This window comes from Narcine bancroftii, chromosome 12, assembly GCF_036971445.1.
Source record: "Narcine bancroftii isolate sNarBan1 chromosome 12, sNarBan1.hap1, whole genome shotgun sequence".
Taxonomy (NCBI): Eukaryota; Metazoa; Chordata; class Chondrichthyes; order Torpediniformes; family Narcinidae; genus Narcine; species Narcine bancroftii.
Genome location: NC_091480.1, coordinates 17,449,827 through 17,473,779, shown reverse-complemented (window position 1 = coordinate 17,473,779; position 23,953 = coordinate 17,449,827). Strand labels below are relative to the sequence as shown.

At 38.5% G+C, this 23,953-nt stretch overlaps 1 protein-coding gene and 1 long non-coding RNA gene across 10 annotated transcripts in view; one reads left to right on the top strand and one right to left on the bottom strand.

Annotated features, from left to right (window-relative positions):
- Nucleotides 1–23,953, top strand: part of mrtfba (myocardin related transcription factor Ba) — a 131,880-nt gene that overhangs the window by 21,372 nt on the left and 86,555 nt on the right. For 6 of the 9 annotated variants that reach the window (XM_069906236.1, XM_069906231.1, XM_069906229.1 and 3 more), the window contains one exon: nucleotides 19,874–19,980. The exons of 2 other annotated variants lie outside the window; for them this stretch is intronic. The gene's annotated coding sequence lies outside the window, so the exon portion shown is untranslated. Of the gene's footprint in view, nucleotides 1–7,584; nucleotides 7,687–19,873; nucleotides 19,981–23,953 lie in introns of all 9 variants that reach the window. One more of the 9 variants, XM_069906227.1, reaches the window with a different exon arrangement.
- Nucleotides 17,767–23,953, bottom strand: part of LOC138747207 (uncharacterized) — a 35,900-nt gene continuing 29,713 nt past the window's right edge. Inside the window, exons 4-5 of the long non-coding RNA XR_011347364.1 lie at nucleotides 23,775–23,918; nucleotides 17,767–18,032 (exon numbers count right to left, since the gene is read on the bottom strand). This is a non-coding gene — a long non-coding RNA (uncharacterized lncRNA). The remainder of the gene's footprint in view (nucleotides 18,033–23,774; nucleotides 23,919–23,953) is intronic.

The following is a 23,953-nucleotide window of genomic DNA, read 5'->3' as shown; positions in this document are numbered from 1 at the left end:
CAAAGGAGATGTTCACTGAGGTCAGGAGAGGAGGCAGAATCCACATTAATGACGCCATCGACAAAAGGGTAGATAGCTACCGGTTCTTAGGAATAACTTTTTCCAGTGGCCTGACGTGATGGTCAAGAAAGTACACCAATCCTTCCACTTTCCTGACCATCCCTCCTTCCCTCTACAGATGCATCTTAAAGCATACTTGTTGGTTGTGTCACAGCAGGTTATGGGGGCTGCTCTGCTCAAGATCTAAAGAAGCTACAGAAGGTAGTGAACTCGGATCAAAACATAATGAAAACATTGGTCCCTTCCATAGATTCCACATTTATCCCACTGCCTTGGAAAGGCAGCCAACAAACCATCACACTCTGGGCATGCTCTCTTCTTCTTTGTCCCATTGGGAAGAAGGCTTAGATTGTAAAATCATGCACCAACAACCTAGGATTCTTTTTTTCTTGCAACCATCAGCCTCCTGAATGAACTGCATAACAGTGCTATCGTGCTACCTCGCTTTGGTGCAAATGTATCTTTCTTTTCATTGTAACAGACTCGCCAAGGCAAATAGCGCCTTTGGAAGACTACACAAAAGAGTCTGGAAAAACAACCAACTGAAAAACCTCACAAAGATAAGCGTATACAGAGCCGTTGTCATACCCACACTCCTGTTCAGCTCCGAATCATGGGTCATCTACCGGCACCACCTACGGCTCCTAGAACGCTTCCACCAGCATTGTCTCCGCTCCATCCTCAACATCCATTGGAGCGCTTACACCCCTAACGTCGAAGTACTCGAGATGGCAGAGGTCGACAGCATCGAGTCCACGCTGCTGAAGATCCAGCTGCGCTGGATGGGTCACGTCCCCAGAATGGAAGACCATCGCCTTCCCAAGATCCTGTTATATGGCGAGCTCTCCACTGGCCACCGTGACAGAGGTGCACCAAAGAAAAGGTACAAGGACTGCCTAAAGAAATCTCTTGGTGCCTGCCACATTGACCACCGCCAGTGGGCTGATAACGCCTCAAACCGTGCATCTTGGCGCCTCACAGTTTGGCGGGCAGCAACCTCCTTTGAAGAAGACCGCAGAGCCCACCTCACGAACAAAAGGCAAAGGAGGAAAAACCCAACACCCAACCCCAACCAACCAATTTTCCCTTGCAACCGCTGCAATCGTGTCTGCCTGTCCCGCATCGGACTTGTCAGCCACAAACGAGCCTGCAGCTGACGTGGACTTTTTACCCCCTCCATAAATCTTCGTCCGCGAAGCCAAGCCAAAGAATTCTTTGTGCTGTAAATTGTGCTCTTTGCACAACTGTGTGAAATGTTAGAGATAATCTGCTGGTCTGTTTGCAGCAAAACCCTTCTCATTGTACTTGGAATTTTGTGACAAATAAACTTAATGATAAACATGAAGAAATGCTATTTAAGTGTTTGTTAGTTAATTTTCCCATTTACCATATCAACTTGTTTATATTAAACCCAAAAATACAAAACGTCAGTTGATGGACATCAGGCTCAAGTCACCTGTATTTAAGTACCAACGTGAACAGCAGTTGAATGTGCCCTGTGCGTAGGCTATTTTTAAAATCAGAACATTGACTCATTAGCCTTTTTGAACTTCTGGCCTGGGTTCACTTCCCAATGGCTTTGATCTGATTGGAAGCTCTGGCATTCCAGCACAAGCAAGAATTTCAGATTAAAGCCAGTCTTCTAATTGCATCACCGGAGTTAGTAATCATATATTCAAAGAAGGTCTTTGTTTACCGGCTTTTGGTAGGGAATTTGGATGCAATTTACAATTGTAGTCAGCCAAATTTTGACAAGCAGGCTGCATGCATCTCCTGCTCTATTTTGAATCGTCCTGAACCAGGCAGTTGAAGTAGGAAATTTTCCCCTTTTTTTTAATCTGAAAAAGGAGTTTTTTTTCTTCTTTGGTACTAATAACAAACTGTTACTGAAAAAGGTTCCTAAATCTGAATTATAAATTTATATATGCATGGGCAGAAAACCAGAGTATTTTTTTATTAAATCCATTTTTTGTGTAAATAATGATAGTGGTATGAGAACCTGCATGAAGATAAATCAATTATTACCAGTATTGTGACTTGTCCTGTCACTCAGGGCAAATAATCCCTTTTGTTCATTCTTCCTATGCAAAGGAAGTTCTTTGTGACTTTATTTTTGGCTGGAAGTACAAGTAATCATTCAAAAGTCAGAAAAATACATTAAAATTGTTAACATTTCTGCATTGAGCGGAGTTCTTTCTCATAACATAACTTTACATTTTATCACAGTGAGACCTAATGGGTAATTGTGTGTGTTAAGATTGACCAGTAGGATGTAGGTGAGATCATGGTGCAGTGTGGAGAATCATCATGAGTTATTACAGCATGATGGGACTTAAACTTTGGTGCAGCCAACTGGCCTGTGAAGTTTCCCTAATATTGGGACTAAATAACAGTAAGTGCCTAGAAGCAAATCAGAACACAGGGAAATGAGGTGCAACAACCACTTGTATTTGTATAACCAAGTAATGAAAACTATTGTAAGGTTTTGCAATGAAGGCTGAGACAAACAGATGACGAAACTTGGAATATTTTGGAATGGAGCTCAAAGCTTGGTAGCAAAAAAAAGCTTTAGGCAAAAGCTTGCATTAATCCAATCCAGTCAATGCTTTCATTTCTGATTGCTGCAGTGGTACATTGAGCTTCCCTAACATTGAACTTTCAATTGTGAGAACATTATGGGCAAGTTTTACTGACACTGAAGTTCAAACACAGTTGCATAACACGTTATTGAAAAATGAGTTGGTTTCTCCATTGCATAAATGAAATTATTTTGCCATAATCACAGGATTTATGCTGGTCAAAAAATCTTTGGTGAAAATTGTCATATTATGCATGCAACCTCCCAAACTGCACTCAAACTTTGGCTTCACCAGCTATCTCAGAACTTGTAGAATAAGTGGAAGCGAATCAACCTTGACCAGGGGGCTGCTTAAGGTGCATGTGTATGTAATACTTCAAGTATTTCTTACTGATAAATGATGTACTTTGATGATAAACTTTTTAAAATTATGGATTAGACATTAACATTTTCCCAGTAAATTAGTCCAACCTTGCTGTTATATATAGTTCATTAATCATCCTCTGTGCATTCTGGGCTTCGTGCCTAAAGTTAATTAATGCCTTGAGGAAAAGCCAACAAAATGTTGAAATTCTTAAATCAAGTCAATATTCCTTTAAAAAAAAATCTATTTAGACTTGCGTTCTGTAGTAAATACAGGTAACTGGAACAAACATGAAGTCTAAACAAACAAAGGCTAGAAAAGCTGGTCAATCAGCATCTGGAGAGAACAAGCAAGTTAAAATGTTCAAATGTGCCAATTCCTTTTCTGAAGAGTAATATACAACAAAATCCCTGGAACCTAGTGCCTATGAGGATTGGTAGATGCTGGATAAGTGTAAAAAGCGGCATCGTCTGCAAAGAGTAGTTCACGGACAAGTTGCTCTTGTCTTGGTGTGAGCTTGCAGGCGCCTCAGATTGAAGAGACTGCCATCCGTGCGGTGCCGGATGTAAACAGCGTCTTCATTGTTGACACAAGAGCAACTTGTCTGTGAACTACTCAGACGATGCCGCTTTAGTTGCCCATTCAGAGCCAGCTCTTCAGCGCTTGACGTCCTGTTTTGCGGAAACTGCCAAAATGTTTGGCCTGGAAGTCAGCCTGAAGAAAACTGAGGTCCTCCATCAGCCAGCTCCCCACCATGACTACCAGCCCCCCCACATCTCCATCGGGCACACAAAACTCAAAACGGTCAACCAGTTTACCTATCTCGGCTGCACCATTTCATCGGATGCAAGGATCGACAACGAGATAGACAACAGGCTCGCCAAGGCAAATAGCGCCTTTGGAAGACTACACAAAAGAGTCTGGAAAAACAACCAACTGAAAAACCTCACAAAGATTAGCATATACAGAGCCGTTGTCATACCCACACTCCTGTTCGGCTCCGAATCATGGGTCCTCTACTGGCATCACCTACGGCTCCTAGAACGCTTCCACCAGCGTGTCTCCGCTCCATCCTCAACATTCATTGGAGCGACTTCATCCCTAACATCGAAGTACTCGAGATGGCAGAGGCCAACAGCATCGAATCCACGCTGCTGAAGATCCATCTGCGCTGGGTAGGTCACGTCTTCAGAATGGAGGACCATCGCCTTCCCAAGATCGTGTTATATGGCGAGCTCTCCACTGGCCACCGTGACAGAGGTGCACCAAAGAAGAGGTACAAGGACTGCCTAAAGAAATCTCTTGGTGCCTGCCACATTGACCTCCGCCAGTGGGCTGATATCACCTCAAACCCCACATCTTGGCGCCTCACAGTTCGGCGGGCAGCAACCTCCTTTGAAGAAGACCGCAGAGCCCACCTCACTGACAAAAGACAAAGGAGGAAAAACCCAACACCCAACCCCAACCAACCAATTTTCCCTTGCAACCGCTGCAACCGTGTCTGCCTGTCCCGCATCGGACTTGTCAGCCACAAATGAGCCTGCAGCTGACGTGGACATTACCCCTCCATAAATCTTCGTCCGCGAAGCCAAGCCAAAGAAAAAAAGAAAAAGGATAAGTGTATTTTCTGGTTGCTTGAGAATTACTCTCAAAATACCTAACTAATACACCCGCATTAAGAATAAACTGTTTAAAAGACAAAATATTATGAACAAACTTCACCTACATTAATATATAAACATTAAAGCACTTTACTTTATTTTCAGTCACATTCTTGAAAACATTTAATCATCGCTGAATCTGCTGGTTCCTCCCCCTCTATAGAGTGGCTCGAAAGATGAACAATAACATTATAGATCATTAACCCAACAAAATTTACAGATAAAGCCTCTGATCGGGCTAACTCTTACCAAGCAGGGATAAGGAGACATTTTAAGAGGGTCACCCCAACAGCAAGTGGCATCAACCAGCTCTTTATCATGGGCGACGCCATTGCTGTTTCACACAACTTTATTCAAACAGCTACTACAAGCAAAGCACAACCAAACTACTCTTCTGGCTGAATATTTGCTTCCATTTTCACCAAAGGTTTGTGCTACTTAAGAAAATATTTACTTTCACAATTTTAAACTTGCATTTTTTTTTTGCCTATTGTTCATTTTAATATTTATTTATTTTCCTCTTTTTTTTCCCCCAGTTGCTTGAAGCTGCCAGTTGCTTGAATTCCTGATCTCAGGGGTACATAAAAACAGCACTTGTATCAGAACGTGACAAGGGAAGGCGATCCAATATTCCTTTTATTGTCATATACACAAGAACCTACAAACCAATGAAGAAACTGTACATGATACATAATTATCTGCAAGGATGTCTTTGTTCCATCTGCAGGCAACTGCTGTATGACAGCCTGTAAAGAATTCACTAATCACTATATCAGATTGAATAAAATTTGCTCTCATGGAGTTTGTGGGGGGGGGGGGGGGGGAATGGTAAATTAATCAAAAATTTACTTTGTAACTTGTCTTTTTGATCCATGTGCAGATGATGCGATAAATTGTGATACGAATGATTTACCAGAAACACAAGAACTCGCCCCACCCGCATCCACAATTACTTGAGGGTGGGGTCACCTATAAAGATTTCTTCAACCCTGAAACTATATTTGACACTATAGCAGGGGTGGCCAAACCGCAGCTCTTTGACGTCTGATGTGCGGCTTGCGGAAATATGTTGGCTGAGACAGGAATCATACGAGCCAGTGCTCACAGAGGCAGTTTTATTGTGATAAGCTGTCTTACCACTCTCAAACAAAGTTTATTGTATGTGGCTTTTACGTCAAGCAAGTTTGGCCACTCCTGTGCGATAGCAACGTTTATTTAATTTTGTGCCTTGTTAAGGTAACAAAATAGGTCATTAACCTTCAAACTTTCAGACAGAGTTAAGAATGTCTGGTTGAGATTCCAGAAGTCTACTACTAGTAGAAGTAACTAAGGAATGGTACGAGAAATGCAATTTGCCTGATCTGCCTATTTGGATGGAAAATGGTATTAGCTAAAGAAAATAAAAACAAAATTGTAAAATTACCATGAATGAATGAAGACATCTGCATGTATGTTTACTGGTCAGTCACGGATGATTTGCGGACTGAAGTTGGTGCCGACGTTGTTCCAGACTGTGAAATTGTTACAAGGTAGACGAACTGCAGGATTCTACTGATTAATCAGATCACAAAAAAAGAACATGGATGCCGAGAGAATATTGTGTCCATGCTAAAGATGCATGAAAAATTTTGTCTCTTGATTAAATGAGTTGAATCATATCAAGTTGGTCATGCTAAACAACATAGCAAAACCATATTAATTATTCTTGCAGAATTGTTTTCATTATTTGAGGGAAGGAGCCCTGATTCCTGATGCAGCTTGCCTCTCTACCCCCCCCCCCCCAAAAAAAAATCCCGGACTAAGATGATACTTTTGATATTCTTCCTTTTATACCCCCAAATTACTTGCTGACATTCATTGTCAAGGGGAACATATAAAGAGTTGTCATTAAAGTGAGAACTGGAAGGCTTCACACAAGCAATTAACAAGAACATTGAATTATATCTAACAATTTATAAACAATTTTCATCAGGAAAGAAAATGGAAATCCTGACTCATTCATTTTAAGTCATGTATTTTGTTTAAATTTATCAATGTATCCTTAAAATGTTCTGCCAATAAAAGCAGCATCTCAAGAAACTAAGAAGCAGGTCATGCCAACAAATGTTTTCTTTCTCAGTTATTAAAGATTTCAGCCTCCGTTGTAGTTGCTTTGATTTTTATTTTCTAAAAAGCTCCCCCTATTTTTTTTTTTAAATGCTTGTAGTACCGATTTGATTTTAAATGTTTAATACATAAAATGTTATTTGAACTATTTGAATGCAGGAAAATATAAGTAGGTATTTAAACATTTTGAGTTTTCATTTGGTTTTGAACTTGTAAGAGTAATGCAGAACTCATAATTTTGATGGTGATTTCAATATTGGAAGTCGCCAGTGCCCAATAGCAAAATGAAAAATTGGATGCCAAATTAAGAAGAAAGATATTAGGAAGGGTGAGCAAAATCTTGATCAAGGAGATATGCCCTATACAGGACCTTGGGGAGAGTGGTGGAGAGGTTTAAGCAAGGAATTCAAGTGCACTGATGGAAAGAAAGTTGACATTCATTAATCAATTCTTAATTTGGGTCTATATACTAAGAATGTAGGAAGCCTGTATCGGTTTTTCTTTGTCACAGTTAATCATAGATGCTTAATTGTAAATTGTGAATCTTGCAGAAGATTTATTTAGAGTTTTACTAGACTGAAAGATATTTGATAGTTTTCTGAATATCAGTCAAATGAAAATATTCACTGATGGGAGTAAACGAGCTGTGTGCTGAACATTAAATTGTTGCTTTTATTATGTACACAAAACTTTGAGAAATCTTGAATAAATATGGACAAAATTCTCAGTATTCACGATATATGGGTTCCAATATTAAGTTGGCTAAATATTTATAAAAAATATAAAAGTATGTTTTATCTTTCTTCCATATCCAGAGATACTAAGTTTTCACCCGGTCGCAAATCAGAGTTGATGTTAGGTAGTTGAACTGCAATTGCATATCTGGGGGAAAAGCACATAAGAAACATTCATTAGGGGTAAGTATGAAATTTAATGGAGCTGTTATCCTATTATGTGGAGAAAGCAGATAGAAATAGCAGAATGTCCCAACTTGGATTTGCTGGTAATGTGTGCTATAGACAAATGCATCATAATATTAGGTAGATATAGAAAATGATTGTCTTGTCTCATTTCGTAAATAATTTCTAGCACATTAGAGAAAGTAGTTTTTTTAATATACAAATATCACCCAGTTGATATGGTTTCTGACAGGTAATTTTAGATTATAATTCAAACCTGTCAACTTTTTATTTCCAAATAAAATACATTAATTCAAACCTTAGGATGAAGTAACAATGTCTATTTGATCATCCTTTAACTGGCTGTATGGTCTTGTGAGCATGTAATAAATACCTTGGGCTATTCTACAAATCTGCTGCATTGCTCATTTTACTTGTGATTTAAAAGAAGTCCACACAGATGAGCAATCCAAATACAACTGGGGAAAAAAAGGAATTTTACTCCTTCAGTGACACCTTTGGTTTCCACTTCGCAACATACTCAACATAAGGGAATGAATTGTTGATTTAAAAATAATTTATAATTTGAAGGTTTTAACATGAAGCTTGGCAGAATGAGTAACAAGAATAAATTTTGTAAACAGCGCAAGAAACCATTCCAGACAGTTTTCATTCTTTCTGTTTTTAAAAGGGACGTGTGTGGGTTAATTTGCCAGAGAGTCATTTCCTGTGTTGTGAAATTTTTAAACCCTTTCTGAAATTATGGTAGTTGAGGAGAGTAAAATATTTGATTTATTAATTAAATTCTTTGGCTTAATGATTTAATGCTCGTTTACTCCCATCAGTGAATATTTTCATTTGACTGATATTCAGAAAACTATCAAATATCTTTCAGTCTAGTAAAACTCTAAATAAATCTTCTGCAAGATAGAAAGATGTTTTTGCAATATCTTCTGTTTCTTTTCCCCCCACTTTCCTTACTGTAATCTGATCAGCCGGCTGTCGACACCTTTCCTGATTTTTCCAGTACAAAGATTATGCTTTCCAAAATTTGATTGAATTAAATTAAATTGTTTATTATCATGCAGTGTAACCTACCATACAGTACAGCAGTTAGTGCAATATAAAAGTCTATAGTATTACAGAGGACAAAGTACAGTTAAAATTATATAAAGATGGCATCATTTTAGTGAAAGATCCTAAAATAGTCTGATAAGAGAGAGAAATTCCTTGAGATTGGTGGTATGCATCTTCAAACTCCTGTGGGAACTGCTCTACCCAAGATAGCAAGAAATTGCAGAGAGATGTGAATGCAGCTCAGGTGATCATGTAAACCAATCCCTCCTCCATTGTCTTCATTTACTCTTTGTGCTGCTGTGGGAAGGCAGCCAACGTTCCACCCTGGTCTCACACTATTCTCCCTCGCAACCCATAAAAAGTGAATTTGTACAAAAATGTTGCTCTCTGATTTTTGGGTTTTTTTAGGCCTTGTGTACACCTGAAAATTGGGTGATTGGAACCGTTTTAGTCATTCACCATTTAACATAAAGTCTTTGGAGCAGTTATTTGTAACTAGATGAAAATATTAAAAATATTATTTTGTAACCTGCATTTTAAAGGGCTAACATTAACTTTGTGGCAAAATGTGTTTACACAGTAAGGAGGTAAAACACAGAATTCTGTTGACACCATGGTCAAGTGAAAAAACACCAAAGTTAGGAGATTGTGCTCATCTGGAATGATTACATTACATTTTTGGCCAATTTAAGTCCTGAGAGTTTGAAAGCCTGTTATTTTCAGCTTGAGGGCAATAAAAAGAAAAATTCCAAAAGCAGTTGTTGATGAACTGAATCAGCCAAGTGTTTTACAGACAGAAACATGAATTGCTTTAAGATGCATCATGCTCACTCCCATTTGCTTTCTCAAAGTTCCTAATTCTTATCCAAGGTCATCAGGTTTTAAAGTATAAGTTTGAAGTGACTGAAAGCTTTTCATCATGTCTTTTATTCTTGTCAGCCTTTGTGCACTGATCCTTGTGTCTTTGCATGCCGAGGTTCATAGTTCCAAAAAGAAGGATGCCTCGCATTTCAGTCTGCCATCTTCTACAAAGTACTCTATTCCTTTTGTGTTAAATTGCTGTTTTCTTCTTCTGTGAGAATAATTTGCTTCTTCTATAGTTCTACTGGCTCTGAGGCACTAAATAATCCAAATTTAGATCTGTAAGATATCCCAGAACTGGGACACTACCATATGCTCCAGTGAGGAGACTTGAAGTTCATGCAGCCCTCCTCTGAAGCTTCTCTGCTCGTTGAGCAATCTTGGACCAGGTGAACCAGGAATTCCTATGAGTTGGTGAATTTATTTTTGAGGATTATCCCCATTTTTCTGGAAGTTACTTGCAAACTTCAAAATGGAATGAACCAGTACTCTGAATCAGAAGTATGATTGGCACCTTGGTGCTTGGATATCAATCGGGAGAACGCAAATCAGCCCTCATCAAGGGGTCAGCAGTGGAGAGGATCAAGAACTTCAAATTCCTGGGTGTCAACATCTCTGAAGCTCTGTCCTGGAGCCTCCATGTCAAAACAATCACAAGAAAGGTTCGTCAGCAGCTATACTTTGTGAGGAATTTGAGGAGATTTGGTATGTCACCAAATACTTTTGAAAACTTCATGTACTGTATACCATGGTGAGCATTCTGCCTGGTTGCATCACTGTCTGTATAGAGGAGCTTATGCTCAGGTCAGGATTAAAAACTCCAGAGGGTTATTAACTCTGCCTGTGACATCACGGCACCAATCTCACTCCATCGAGGACATCTACAACAGGTGGTGCCTAAAGAAAGCAGCTTCTATCCTCAAAGACCCCCAAAAAGGATTAGGAGCCTGAAGAGGAGCACTCAGCTGCAAAGGACTGCTTCTTTCCCTCTGCCATCAGATTCCTCAATGAACAATGAACCAGGGACACTACTTCACTTTGTCTTTTTCTTTTACTTGCACAATTTTATTTTGAGATGTGGTCACATAAATGTTTGCACTGTGATGTTGCCACAAAACAGTTAATTTTGTGACATGTTCATGACAATAAATTCTGATTCTGAATCTCAGGCAAAATGTTGATATTTGTCCGATAATCCATGTGGTCAATTATAAACTATGCTCAGCCTTATTGTATCATCATACTCAGTTTCCTGTATTCTATTCATCTGCACCTGAATTTCACCTATGATACAAATTTTGTAATCCCCTTAATCATTCACTGTTTTAAAATAGGAAATGGTGTATTTTTCTTTTTGCTGTGTGATTTGATTCCACATTCTTCTTTACTGCAAACCTTTCCAATTTTTACCAGCTGTCCATACAATCTAGTCATAATATTTTTAAAATTTTAATCCCTTTAATTTATTTTTAAAAATTGGCATTTTAAGTAATCCTTAAAAATAGCAGTTTTTTTATATCTTTACTATTAAAATGTGTTTCATATTTTTAGTGGCAAACTTGGTGATTTCAGCATTGATGTAAAGGAGCATCACTCCAGTTATCTCCTCCCACCATCATGTTCCTGACTATTTCCCATAATGTCTTTCTTTCCCCACTACCCCATCCCCTTGAGTAACACAAATAGCTTTACAACTCCATCATTCCACCGTATCACAGGAGTGCATGATTGGTATAGTCATTAGTGCATTGCCTTTATAGTGCTACAGATTGAGACCAGACAGGGGTTTGAATCCTATGCTGTCTGTAAGGAGTTTGTATGTTCTCCTTGTGTTTGTGTGGGTTTCTTTTGGGTGCTCCAGTTCCATCCCAATGTTCTAGGGTGTAGGTTAATGGGGTGTAAATTAGGCGGCATGGGCTGAATTGGCCTGTTACTGTGCTATGTCTAAAATATTTTTTTTTAAGTACCTATTAGCAGGGATTAGGATCTTCTGTGCAGCATCTGTGAAGGTGGGTTACAGGTTGCTTTGACTGAAATTTCATTCTATGGTATCCGAGATCTCCAAATTTTCTGTTTTTGTAGCATGACGCTGATTCTTCTACACTCCAGTTGATCGTTTCTTGCTGAACTGACTTCTGCATAATGTATTCACTGCAGCCACTCTCCTCTACAAAAATCATGTTACCAGGTGACCCTAATGGTATGGGAGGGATTGAATTAATCGAAAACTATTGCTGTTTTCTGCAAAGCGGTCACGACAACTACACATGAATTGAAAAGTGAAAGCGTATGAAAGCTTGGGGGGTGGGGGGGGGAATTGAAAGCTCAAAATACTTTTTCTTTATTTATTTTTCCCACACAAATTCCCTGACAGCAAATTTTGTTATGCATTTCAAATTTCTGGGTAATTGTGAATTTTGTCAAGGTGAATTTCCATAACCTAAATGGCTGTATTGCAGGGGTCGCCTGTACTTTTTTTTTTTGGAATGTTTTTTGGTCCCAAGTGGTTAGTGATCCCTTTTAAGTTGATACCATTTTACCTATCTATATTTTTGGTTTGGCGGAATAAGGTTTGTCTGGCTGAAAATGCTTTTGTGAGTCCAAAGTTTGCTATTCTGTTGGCATTGTTCTTTTCCTCAAAGGGATACATTCATGATTGTTTGAATAGTGGCTTACCAGCATATGCACATCAGTTAAAATTTAGCTTTTTAAAAGAAATTCGGTACTTTATAGAAATGTATTATCTCTCTTGAAATGAGATGTAGTTAAATATTTCCACAATGTAGTTTTTAGCAAATAGTTGTTGCCTTATTTATGAAATTGCTGTGCTGTTTATCCCAATTCTAGTTCCAAACTCCTGTTAATATCCCAAATATACAGTAATTAGATGCAGTATTTGTGTACCGACATAAGTACAATCCTTCAAGATTCCATACGAACATGTAGTAATGAAGTTGATGAAAATGGTTCCGTCAGGCAACCCATAAAGAACGGTTTAATAAAAGCTTTCCTCAGGTTTTCTGGTTTCCTCCCACCTTCCATATGTGCCGGATTGTAGCTTATTTGGGTGTAATTGGGCGGCACTGATCTTGATGGTTGGGATCATTGTAAATTTTTTTTTAAATTAAAGCCAATTTATTATGATTGATGATGCCTAATCATTTTGGACAGATAATGGGGGGGGGAAAAAAAAGATGTCATGTACTAGTTATTGTCACTTGTAGGTGAAGATATTTACTGCAAATTACATTCAACCATAACATGTCCCTTTTTTTCTATACTGCATTGTTTGTTGCTGAAGAGTAATTGGAATTGCTTTATTTCCATTGTAAGAGAGAAAGATGATTTATCACCTTTTTTCTCAAAGAAGTTGATCTGTTGAACACAACTGAAATACATGACTATCTGTGCTACACAATTTGTAAGCTATATTCCATACCAAAATGTACAGTAATGTGTATTAAAATCTGGACTGTAAATCATATTTCTGTATAAAAAGCTGTGGCCCTATCTTGGCTGATTTTTACTTAAGATTAAAAAAATTACTGAAAGAGCAGAGAAGGGATATGGAGATTTAGGAATCCACAGAATGAAAATTCAGTCATAGAACTTGTTGATCAAATTTTCAAATATTAACACAAATTAAAGGGCTGAATTATCTTTTCATCCCTAAAGCTGGTTCATTAATTTAATAAAATTGGAGTTGCTCTGATTTATGACATCAACTTGGCATTACCTGTCATCTGGTAACATTTTACCTCCTTGCTTATCAAGTATCTATCGACCGCCACTTCAAAAATACTTAAAGAATCTACATCCTTTGAAGTAGTGAGTTCCAGCCTCTCAATTGTCTAAGAGCAAAAAAATGCATAATCTATGACTTAAATGTGTGATCAGTTATTTTTAAACAGTGACTCCTGGTTCTAGATTTTCCACAAGAGGAAACCATTCACCCTGACGTTACCCTTTGGAATCTTGCATTTCAATTAAGACTTTTCTCGCTCTTCTCAACTCCAGTAGATACAAACTATGAAATATTGATATTTACAATGAAGTTACTTTTGTTTTAAATGCAAATTTAAAATATTTGTTCCATCACTCAGTAATAATTTGTACCAGTGAAGCTGTTTCCTCTGACTTGTTATTTTGCTTTGTCACTTCAGAGTGGACACTAATGATGCTTGCTGAGGGTAATTAATCTTCAGATTTTGCATGCCCTCTCTGCAATCAGGTTAAATGCAGACCAGCATGGTTTGTTCTTGTGAAATGATCATCCAAATGTTCATGTCAGAGAGAAGTAAAGGAAATTGGCTTCAGTGTCTAATTCATCTTTTTGTTTTTCAATCTGTCACCATTTTACATGTAAACTTATCTTATTTGCTTGTCATTATTTCATTGTAACATTCACTTACAATATTACTGGTGATATGCTAAAGATCTGAGTCATTTTATCCCTGTATAATTTTACAACCTGGTCTTTCTTCCTTCCACACTTATCAACCGACTTTAAATCCTAGCAATACTTGCTGTGGTGACTTCATGCATTTCATAACATATGCAAAACAAATGTAGGAATATTCCTATTTCATTGACGAATGCACAATTAAAGCAAACTGAATATGGGATAAAACTTTTCCCATAATCTGTTAAGTTATTATTATCTGATTGCAGAAGTACAACCCCAAGAAACCGTGTTCTCCAGTCCTTAGGGTAAAACAAGTAAACACACGACCAAACAAAACACATGAACAGACAAGAAATACATATGCAGGACAAGTATTATTTATACAAATAAATATTTTATAAATTTGAGAGTTTTGGATGGTTAGTGTGAATAGTTCTTTTGGTCGTTTAGTATTCTCACTGCCTGCGGGAAGAAGCTGTTTCTCAGCTTGGTGGCGATACTCCTGTATTTCTATCCTGAACAGGAGTAGCTGAACAATGCTGTGTGCAAGATGGTTGGGGTCCTCAACTAATTTTCATGCCCTCTTCAAACAAGGATTCTGGTAGATTGCAGGGGGGTTAGGTGTTAGGAAGACGGGAGGGTGAGCCCAGTGATCCTTTCAGCCACTCCTATCATCCTAGGGATTGACCTCTGATCCACTTCTCGGCAGCAACTGCACCACACTGTAATGCAGCCGGCCAGGATGCTCTCGATGGAGCTCTTGTAGAATGTTGATGTGATGGTGGATGGTAGATTTGCCCATCTTCACCAGAAGTGCAGTCGCGGCTGCACCTTCCTGACAAGATGAGATGTTGTATGTCCAGGATGGGTCACTTGTTGAGTGGACTCTGAGCAACTTTTTGCTCTCTACTCTCTCCACCACTGGGTTATATAACAAGCATCCATGATCAAAACTGATGAAAATATTGAAACAGAACTCTGAGGCAGATAATGACATATTGCTTCATTTCTTTGCAGATCATGGAAACTATATTAGAAATATGGAAGAGACACAATGATTAACAATGATTCATGCCAAAAACAAAATGTTATAGCTATATAAAAAAAAGTTTCCAAAATGCTAAATGATAAAGCTGACAATTTGGGGGAAAAATAATTAAAGTGATAAATAGAATTCTAGCTCTCAAGTTAAATTGTAAATAGATCCAACATACTGGTGCAGAAAGATGCAAAAAAACATATTTACAGGAAAGTGTTAAGAAAGAGACATTGAAGCTATGAGGTCATTCTTAACGTGGTGAGGGGATATTTCCATTTTTTGACCATCCTTCCTTAAAGCTCAATAATTTGGTGTTAATCTTTGCACCACTACGTTCGCCTCAAAACACTTTATTCCAATGTGGGACGTCTTATATATTTTAATCCACTTTAAAGAAATCTAACTCTTTTTTTTTAAAAAAAATATGTACTTCATGGTAAACGCAATGGCCAACTTGAGATCATAAAAGGTGGTATGCAAGTACAATTTATTCTTTCAACACTTGTCTCCCATCCACTCTCCCCAAGTGTTCACAAGGATATTATTGCTCTCTTGTTCATTCAATTCAATATCCTCATCTCCTATTGGCCCCAATTTATGCTGGAATTCTCTTTACACTTGCACAGGTTTTAAGAACTATCTCCTATAATTATTCCTCCTCTCCATACCTGATAGACTCCTCGTTTTGACACTCTATGTAAATTGTTTTGGCATTTAAAGTAAAATAACTGTAAAATCTGGATTTGAAAATAAAGTGCTTGAAGCTCAGCAAGTCGGGCAACATTTATAGAGAAACAGTTAACATTTCCAGTATTATGATGAAAGATCTTCAATCAGAAGTTTAAGCTATATCTCTCTCTACAGATGTGGCCTATTTAGCTGAATACTTCTGGAACTTTTAATTTTATGTTTGAACATTCAGTGAGTGCCATTCTCAAGAAATCTGATTCTTACCACACAGTTATTTTCTACTGTGTTCATTTACAGCTGCAATGGAGTTCAAATCTTTTGGTTTTTTTAATCTGCAATACTATAAGTATTTCTTCTTTGGCTTGGCTTCGGGGACGAAGATTTATGGAGGGGTAATGTCCACGTCAGCTGCAGGCTCGTTTGTGGCTGACAACTCCAATGCGGGACAGGCAAACACGGTTGCAGCGGTTGCAAGAGAAAATTGGTTGGTTGGGGTTGGGTGTTGGGTTTTTTCCTCCTTTGTATTTATAGTTATAAGAATAGGTATTATAAAATTATGACTACTTATTCTACTGGAATAAGATTAATATGGTAATAGATTTAAATTGTATGGATTGTTTCCCCAGGTTAATAATAATACATAAACTGTGAATTATCAAAGACATGGTTGCTATTTTTGTCTTGCACATAGATTTTTGTAAATTATGCATGAGGTTAGCGTATTGGTTAATGCCCCACTGTTACAGCAATTGGGACTTGGGTTCGAATCCCATGCTATCTGTAAGGAGTTGGTACATTTTCCCCATGTCTGCGTGGGTTTTTCCTGAGAGTTCCAGTTTCCTTCACCATTCTAAACGTACCGGGGTTGTGATTAATTGGGCTCGTGGACTGAAATGGCCTGTTACTGTTGTCTAAATTTAAAAAGCAGATTCTTCTGCAAGTAGTTTAACAGGTCAGCTCTAACATGCACACAGCCATAGGAAGTAGAACAAGAGCACAATTACAGAGTGAAGAGTTGCAATGGGAAAAAAATGAAATCCTCTTCACTGTTTGTGGAGTGTTATAGAAAGAAAGTCATGGGGGGAGGAGATGCTGAGGCCTGGGTCCTGAATTTGGGGATGAGCGTGCTAGGGACCATGGTAGAGCTGCAGTCTATGAACAATAGTGAAATATGGGTGTCCTTGTCATCTAAGTGTTCAAGGCCACGCAGAGAGCCAGGGAGAAGGACCTATTTGGAAGCTGAATAGATTGAAGTGAGCCAACCATTAGGCAGGATAGAGATACTGTGAACCATGACTAGCCTCTCAAAGTGCTTCATGATGTTGGATATCAAAGCCATTGTGTCTCAAGGCAGTGGTCATTTATTTTTTTCATGTTTTTTAGTACTAGTATTGTGAGGGCTTTCATGAAGCAAAAGGGAATTGAGGTCTGTTGCAGGGAAAGTTTAAAGCTATCTGTTAATACGGCCACCAGTTGATCTGTGCAAGCTCTCAGGAATTGTTACAGAAGATAGTTTTATTGGGAAGAAATTAAAATAATATTTTCAAAGGACAAAATGTAAAAGGTTTCTGAGAAAAATGATTAGTGCTGATAGCTCCAGCAGGCCCAGTGATAGAGATACCCAGAAATTATTATAGATTGTAAAGAAATATCTTTGAACTATTTTCCACTAACAGCTGTTTGGAATTTTTGGCAGTGTTGTTACTTTTATCTTCCTTTCAAGAAGGAAAGTAGTATTTAATCTGGAACAGATGGAAACAGTAGCTAATGCATGCATTTCACAAATTGTAAAAAGAACAAATTCGGTGTTCCTCTTGTTTTAAAATTAAATTTGCCAGGTTGAATATCAATGTGCGTTTTAAATTGTTATCAATATAAAATGTAAAGCGTGAGCTCAGCAATTACTTTTAAATTCTCTGCTATTTATTGCACCTGAATGTTATTGGCTCCAATGTATGTCAGTGTGAGGATGGTGTATTTTGTAATGATCAAACAGTCTAAAAGTGACAATAGATTTAATAGCTTGTTGAATGTGTTTATTCTCCAATTTCTCACCAGATGAAGGGGCAGGATGTATTAGTTTGTAGTCTGCACCCTGGGTGGGAAGTGAGTAATTGCCACAGGATTACAGAGAGAGCGAAGGGAAGATGCACCTGATGAGTATTAGTTTGGTGTTTTGATAGAAATTATATTCCTGTTTATCCTGGCTTCAAGTGATCCTCGAACAGGTACTTTATCCTGCTGCATCTGGTAGTTCACGTAGCAGTTCAGCCATGAAATCCAAGAAAACATCTGTTATCAAAGACACAAGTTTTCTCATTTACAATATTTGACTAACTTGTGAAAAGAATGTTTGTCATAAAGAGCACATTGAGAATAACGCAATGGATGTATCCAAAATATTTATTTCTCAGGGCTTTGAATGTTTTTCACAATATAAACTCTGATCATACTAGTAATGTATTCAGTTCAGAGGTAAACAAAAAAAAATGTGCAGATGCTGAGATCCTGTGCAATCCACAAAGATGCTGTAGAAACTCAGCAGGTCACACAGCATCCATAAGAAGTAAAAGGTGATCATCGTTTTAGATCTGAGTGCTCTGTCAGGAATGTTGAAAATCAGGCAGATGCTTGAATAAAGGGGAGAGGAAGGAGAAGGGGGTTGGAGCTCATCTTTACAGGCAAGAGGTAATAGGTGGATATAGGTGTGAGGAAGAGAAAGAGCTGAGAATTAATTAGGGGAGAGGCCAGTGGGCTCAGGATAGATCTCTGACTGAAAAAGGAAGGGAGTGGGGAGATGGAGAAAGGGTTAACAGAAGTTGTTGGTCTATTGAAACTGTCTGGTTGGAGACTGCTGAGATTCTAATACAAGGTGGTGTTCCTCTGATTTGAAGGTGGCCTCAATTTGGCATTAGTTTCCAGAGTTTCTAGTTCAAGGATCTAAGTCACGACCTACATCACACATGTCAAACTCTGGCCCGCGGGCCAAATTTGGCCTGCGATATAATTATATTTGGTCCGCAAGATCATATTAAATAAATATTAGAGTTGGCCCGCTGGCCGCCGCGCCAGTATAGCGCATGCACACTGAAGGTGAAAATGAAGACGCCGGAGGTGTGGAGGGATCTCAGAGTCCCGAATCCCGGGGATTGGAGCGCCGCACTCAGCCCGCCCGGCTCCCGGACACACAGACGCGGCTGGAGTTGGGGACCATCCTTGCTGGGTCTGCGCTTCAGCGGCAACGTCGGACCGAACGTCTCGTTGGTGATGCCTTCCCCCTCGCTCTGTGCGTGGCGGACCCTGCCTCACGCTCCTTTTGTTGGAGACGAGCCTGGCGCCGTGAGATCGCAGTTTAATCCCTCTCCAACCATGGGAGGGGGGTGGGAGCAACGCGCTCTTCTCAGCCAATTCCTCCACGACGCCGGCGTTTCAACGGGGGGTTTGGGTGCCTTTGTCAGGCGACCAACCTGTTGGTCCAAGACCAGGGGAGAGCGTACAAACTCCACACAGACAGCACCTGAACTCGGGTGAATGTGGAGCTGCGACCCCACATTCCACATCAGGACTGTGTGTAAGATTGGGAGCAGTGAGACGGAAGCTTATTTTGTTCCTGTGATTTAAGCCTTTCTTGGGGTGGGGGGGGGTCCTTCTCTGACCACTTGCCTAACAATTAACCTAATCAGATGTGGAGTTACCACAATACAACAGTTCTCAACCTTTTTCTTTCCACTCGCGTCCCTGTGCCATTGGTGCTCTGTGATTAGTAAGGGATTGCTTAAGGTGGTCTGTGGGTGGAAAGAAAAAGTTTGAAGACCACTGCTTTAATCATCCCTCATTGACTCGTCATGTGCACGGTTTCAGAGCTCCAAAGGAAATGGGCCCATGACAATGACAATGAAAGAGTTTATCCAAAACTATTATTAAACATTTATTTTAATAAGAAAAAGTTTAACATTACATATGTTGAAAGAAGAGAAAACATGCAGATGTTGATGAAAATTTTCAATAAATATTTAGTCCAAGTTTTTAATTCTGGCCCTCCGTGAATTTGAGTTTGACACCCCTGACCTACATTATGTAAACATTGCACAAAATAGATTGAACGAAAAGAAACTCTCGTTTTCTGTTTACAGTTGACTGTTTAATGACATCAAGTTTCAACAATGGTGGATACTTCTGCACACAAACATTGACATACAGGCGTGCCTTGAGAGGTAAAAAAGTGGACCATTACATTTAAGTAAGTTTCTCTTTAAATTATGGAGGTTTTGCATGATGTGCATATGAACCTTTGTGTGAGATATTTTGGGGATCGGACTTAGAACACTAATTCAAGCAATAATTTAATTTTTTTTTTGAATTCACCTGCCATTTTAAGATCACAAAATCTAAATTAGTAAGAGAATTGCTTAGTGTAGCATATTCTCGCCACCACAAGGTGTGTTGGGTTTTTTTTAACTCATTGCATGTTGTAAATGCTGTTGTGCCCTTGCCTCTGACTTGAAGAATATATGAATAAATAAATTCCTTGCATGGCTTTGAGTCCTACAGGAAGGTCTCATGATCATTCATTGAGTTGCCTTTAGTGGCAAAGCAGGAAATTTCTGTTAGATTTAGTTGCTCTAAGTTGAAGTCAACCGGTGCTATTGCTTCCAGTTGCAAAACAATAGCCTATTCTCATTTTGTGTCCTTGTATCCCCTTGTATCAACCTGATGAGGACATGATGACCTTCTGCGGTCTATAATAATCTGATGCTGATGCCTGTCGAAGGAAAAGAAGGCTTGCAATAAAAGAAATATATGATGCATTGGTCATTTTTATGCAGAGATGGCAAATGTCCTGGAAATATTATTTGCTTTTCATTTTAAGTGGACAATGAAGTGGCTGTCAACAATATTTCACTGCAGCGCACTTCCATGGTTTTCTACTGCCAACCTGTTGCTTTTCTTCTTTGTAAAGGCTGGAGATTAGGTAAATAATCTTCATGATAGAATTTGGTAGAATTGATGGCAGGCACAATTTCTAGATAGTTGCACCCCTGCTGTGACTTTTAATTCAACAAAATGTGTGGTCACAGTGTAATAATTTACACTGAAATCATTTAAAAAGGTATTCCTGTATCAGAAAGTTTGCACATTAGGAACAACAATCCTTGGACTTTTTGCCCTTTCAGACAACAAGCTGGAATTTAGAATGGATTCTGGAAATATGCAGTCACTGACCATGCACAGTTGGAATTGAACCTCCAGGAAAATTTCTATGAAGGGATGGAAGAGCTCTGTGGGTGGGCAAGCTTCCTAATATTCTAGCACACAAGCAATGGTATAAAGAAACATATTTTTCCTGAAAGTTGCAGTCATCTTTTTCAGTTGTTGGCTTCCTGAGTCCTGGGAAAAATCCATATCAAATTAGTTCAGAAGCAATCTTGGACCCTTTGGACCCCGGCCACTTTTAACCATTCATAATACATGCTCTGGACTGAGTCCATAGGTAGATTACAGTATGAACTAGCTGGCGGTTGGGGAAACAGGGACACAGAATATATGCATTTTGTCATTCTTAGTAGGTGCTAAAATTGAGGAATGATTTGTGGGAAAAAAAAAATGAAAATTGCATCTTAACCAAAAGCAAATGTGAGTATGCTGGCATTAAAATATATATTTTGTCAGTATGCCTTATAGGAATGTATAGGCTGTCCAATTTCTTTCAAATTGGAACTAGTTAGATGAGAAGCAATAATTTTAGAAAATTGAACCTAATGTTCAAAAATCTGGCAAGGAAACTGCTGCTAATTTCAGAATTGTCCTTCATTCAGAAAGTTCTGTCCTTGATTCACAACAGGTTTTTTTTTGGTGGGGGGGGGGTGTTTATAATCTTGCAAATCGTGTTGCTGTGATTACATTAGTTGGCAAATCTGTGCTTAAATTATTGGTAGCTCTTCAGATGTTTCTAGGACTATCTTCTACATTTCTGATCTTTAAATAAACTTGCTTATGCACTTTTAAACAAATTATCCATGCTTCCACTAAAATTGTTGATTTTTTTGCCACTGTTGATGGCAACAGTGTTAATGCTCTATCCTTTCACTCCCATGCATATTACTGATCTTCACTATTGTACCAATCCTATGCTTTCTCGCCGTGGATATTGTACTTGCACATTAATCACCTTGTTTCAGACTACATGAACTCATTCATCCTTCTGTGCAATAATTGAAATAGAACATCCTGTTCTTCCAAGATCCAGGTTTTTCATGTTAATTGGAGTAAAGAGTTTAAAAAAAAAGTCCATTCTCATTTCCTAAAGATTTTGTTAAAGTCAACATGCAGAGGAAAATATGGGCTTCATTTTAAGGATATCTGCATTTTTGTTTAATCCTTTGGATTCCATGTCCCTGTTTTTAGAGACTATCAACAAGTGCATATATTCTGTGTCCCTGTTTCCCCAACCGCCAGCTAGTTCATACTGTAATCTACCTATGGACTCAGTCCAGAGCATGTATTATGAATGGTTAAAAGTGGCCGGGGTCCAAAGGGCTAAGATTGCTTCTGAACTAATTTGATACGGATTTTTAAAAAGCACTGAAAAAATAGTGTTACTGGGCCCTCATGAAATGCAACAAATTGAGTCAGTGTATAGAACTAAGATGGATTTAAATAATTGTGATTATGGGTGACTGAGAAAAGTCTCCTGTTGCCACTTAGTTAACACCCTGCAGAGGATAGTGAAATCAGCGGAAAAGATCACTGGGGGCTCTCTTCCTCCCATGAAGGACATTTACAACACTCAATGCAGGCGAAAGACAATAAACCTTGTGAAAGACCACACATCCCTCAAGTAAACTGTTCTCCCTTCTGCCATTTGATTGGAGGTACTTTGTCTTTACCTTGTGAGCATGGCAGGAACAAGTAAAGGTGACTTGACTATAATCTAGTTTCCTTCCCATTGCAAGACTTCTATGACCTAACAACTATATTTCATTGTTCCTTCATTGGCTCTGGTTAATTTTTTTTCTGTCATCTGGCTATATAATTTTGTTTACATTGGGTTAAAAACTGGTGCCTTGAGATTCATTTGACAACCGTTTAAAGCAAAGGAGACTGACACTGTATTGGCAGGTCCTGGATGGAATGCTTCACTTCTGTCCTATGTCGCCAGATTTTGACAAGGCTCATTAGAAATGTTATTATTATTGACTTCTGAGCCATCAGTGTCTTTTACAGCTGGAAATGAATAGACTTTTCTCATCTTATTTCAAAATGTTTAATATCCAAAAATTAAAGTTATTTTTGTATGAGGGGATTATCTTTGAGGACTATAGCTTTCTTCTATTCCTGTAAATGTTTACCTACCATATTTATAATATTGACAAGGGTAAATTGTAAATGTGTTCGCTAGGATCATTAATGTAATGGCAAAGCTGATATGATGAGAATGAGCTGCTGCTTCGGTAATTTGAATGGCAATAAGGTTGTAGCAAACCAGCACAAATTTCATTTTTTTTCCTTTCTTTTATGGTCCATTATCATAATACCACACAGTTGCCCTCAGTAAAACCTCCTTGCTGAACAAGTGTTCCCAGACTGTTTCTAGAACTGGTCTGACAAAAAGTGGTGAGCATGAATGGTGAAGTAGATATTAACCCCACCTTGGTGCACATTCATGATGCCATTTCAAATTCAGCGAGAAGCTGGAAATCAGTATATTCACCTGTCATTTTAAGGCCAGTTCAATTTAATTGACGTGTAAATGATTTTGATAAATTGCTGGTGCTCGGCTAAATAAGTATGCAATGCTATGTACATGTTATCATCTGGCAGATAACAGCACTTCACTGCTTGTGAAATAATGCATTTATTCGCACAAAACCCGTTTTAGTAGATTTTAATAATTTATTGCTTAATAATGGATGAAGATTAATTATATAGAAATGCTAAACTTGCCCATTATAGTTCAGAAATATTTTGCAAAACATTTTTCATGCATTGATCAGCTCCTGTCTGCCTATGGGAAATTTGGAAATTTAAACTTACAATTTCCAGATTGCTTCTGTGCATTCTGCTCTGAAGATTGTTCGACTGCAACTCCAAGATCACTAGCACCAGTTCAATCTGATACTGACTGGTGCTGGGCTTGTATCAGAAAGCTATGATAATGAATCAGGCTGTTGGGCAACCCTGTCAAGATAGAAAAAACTATTATAATTCTTGCA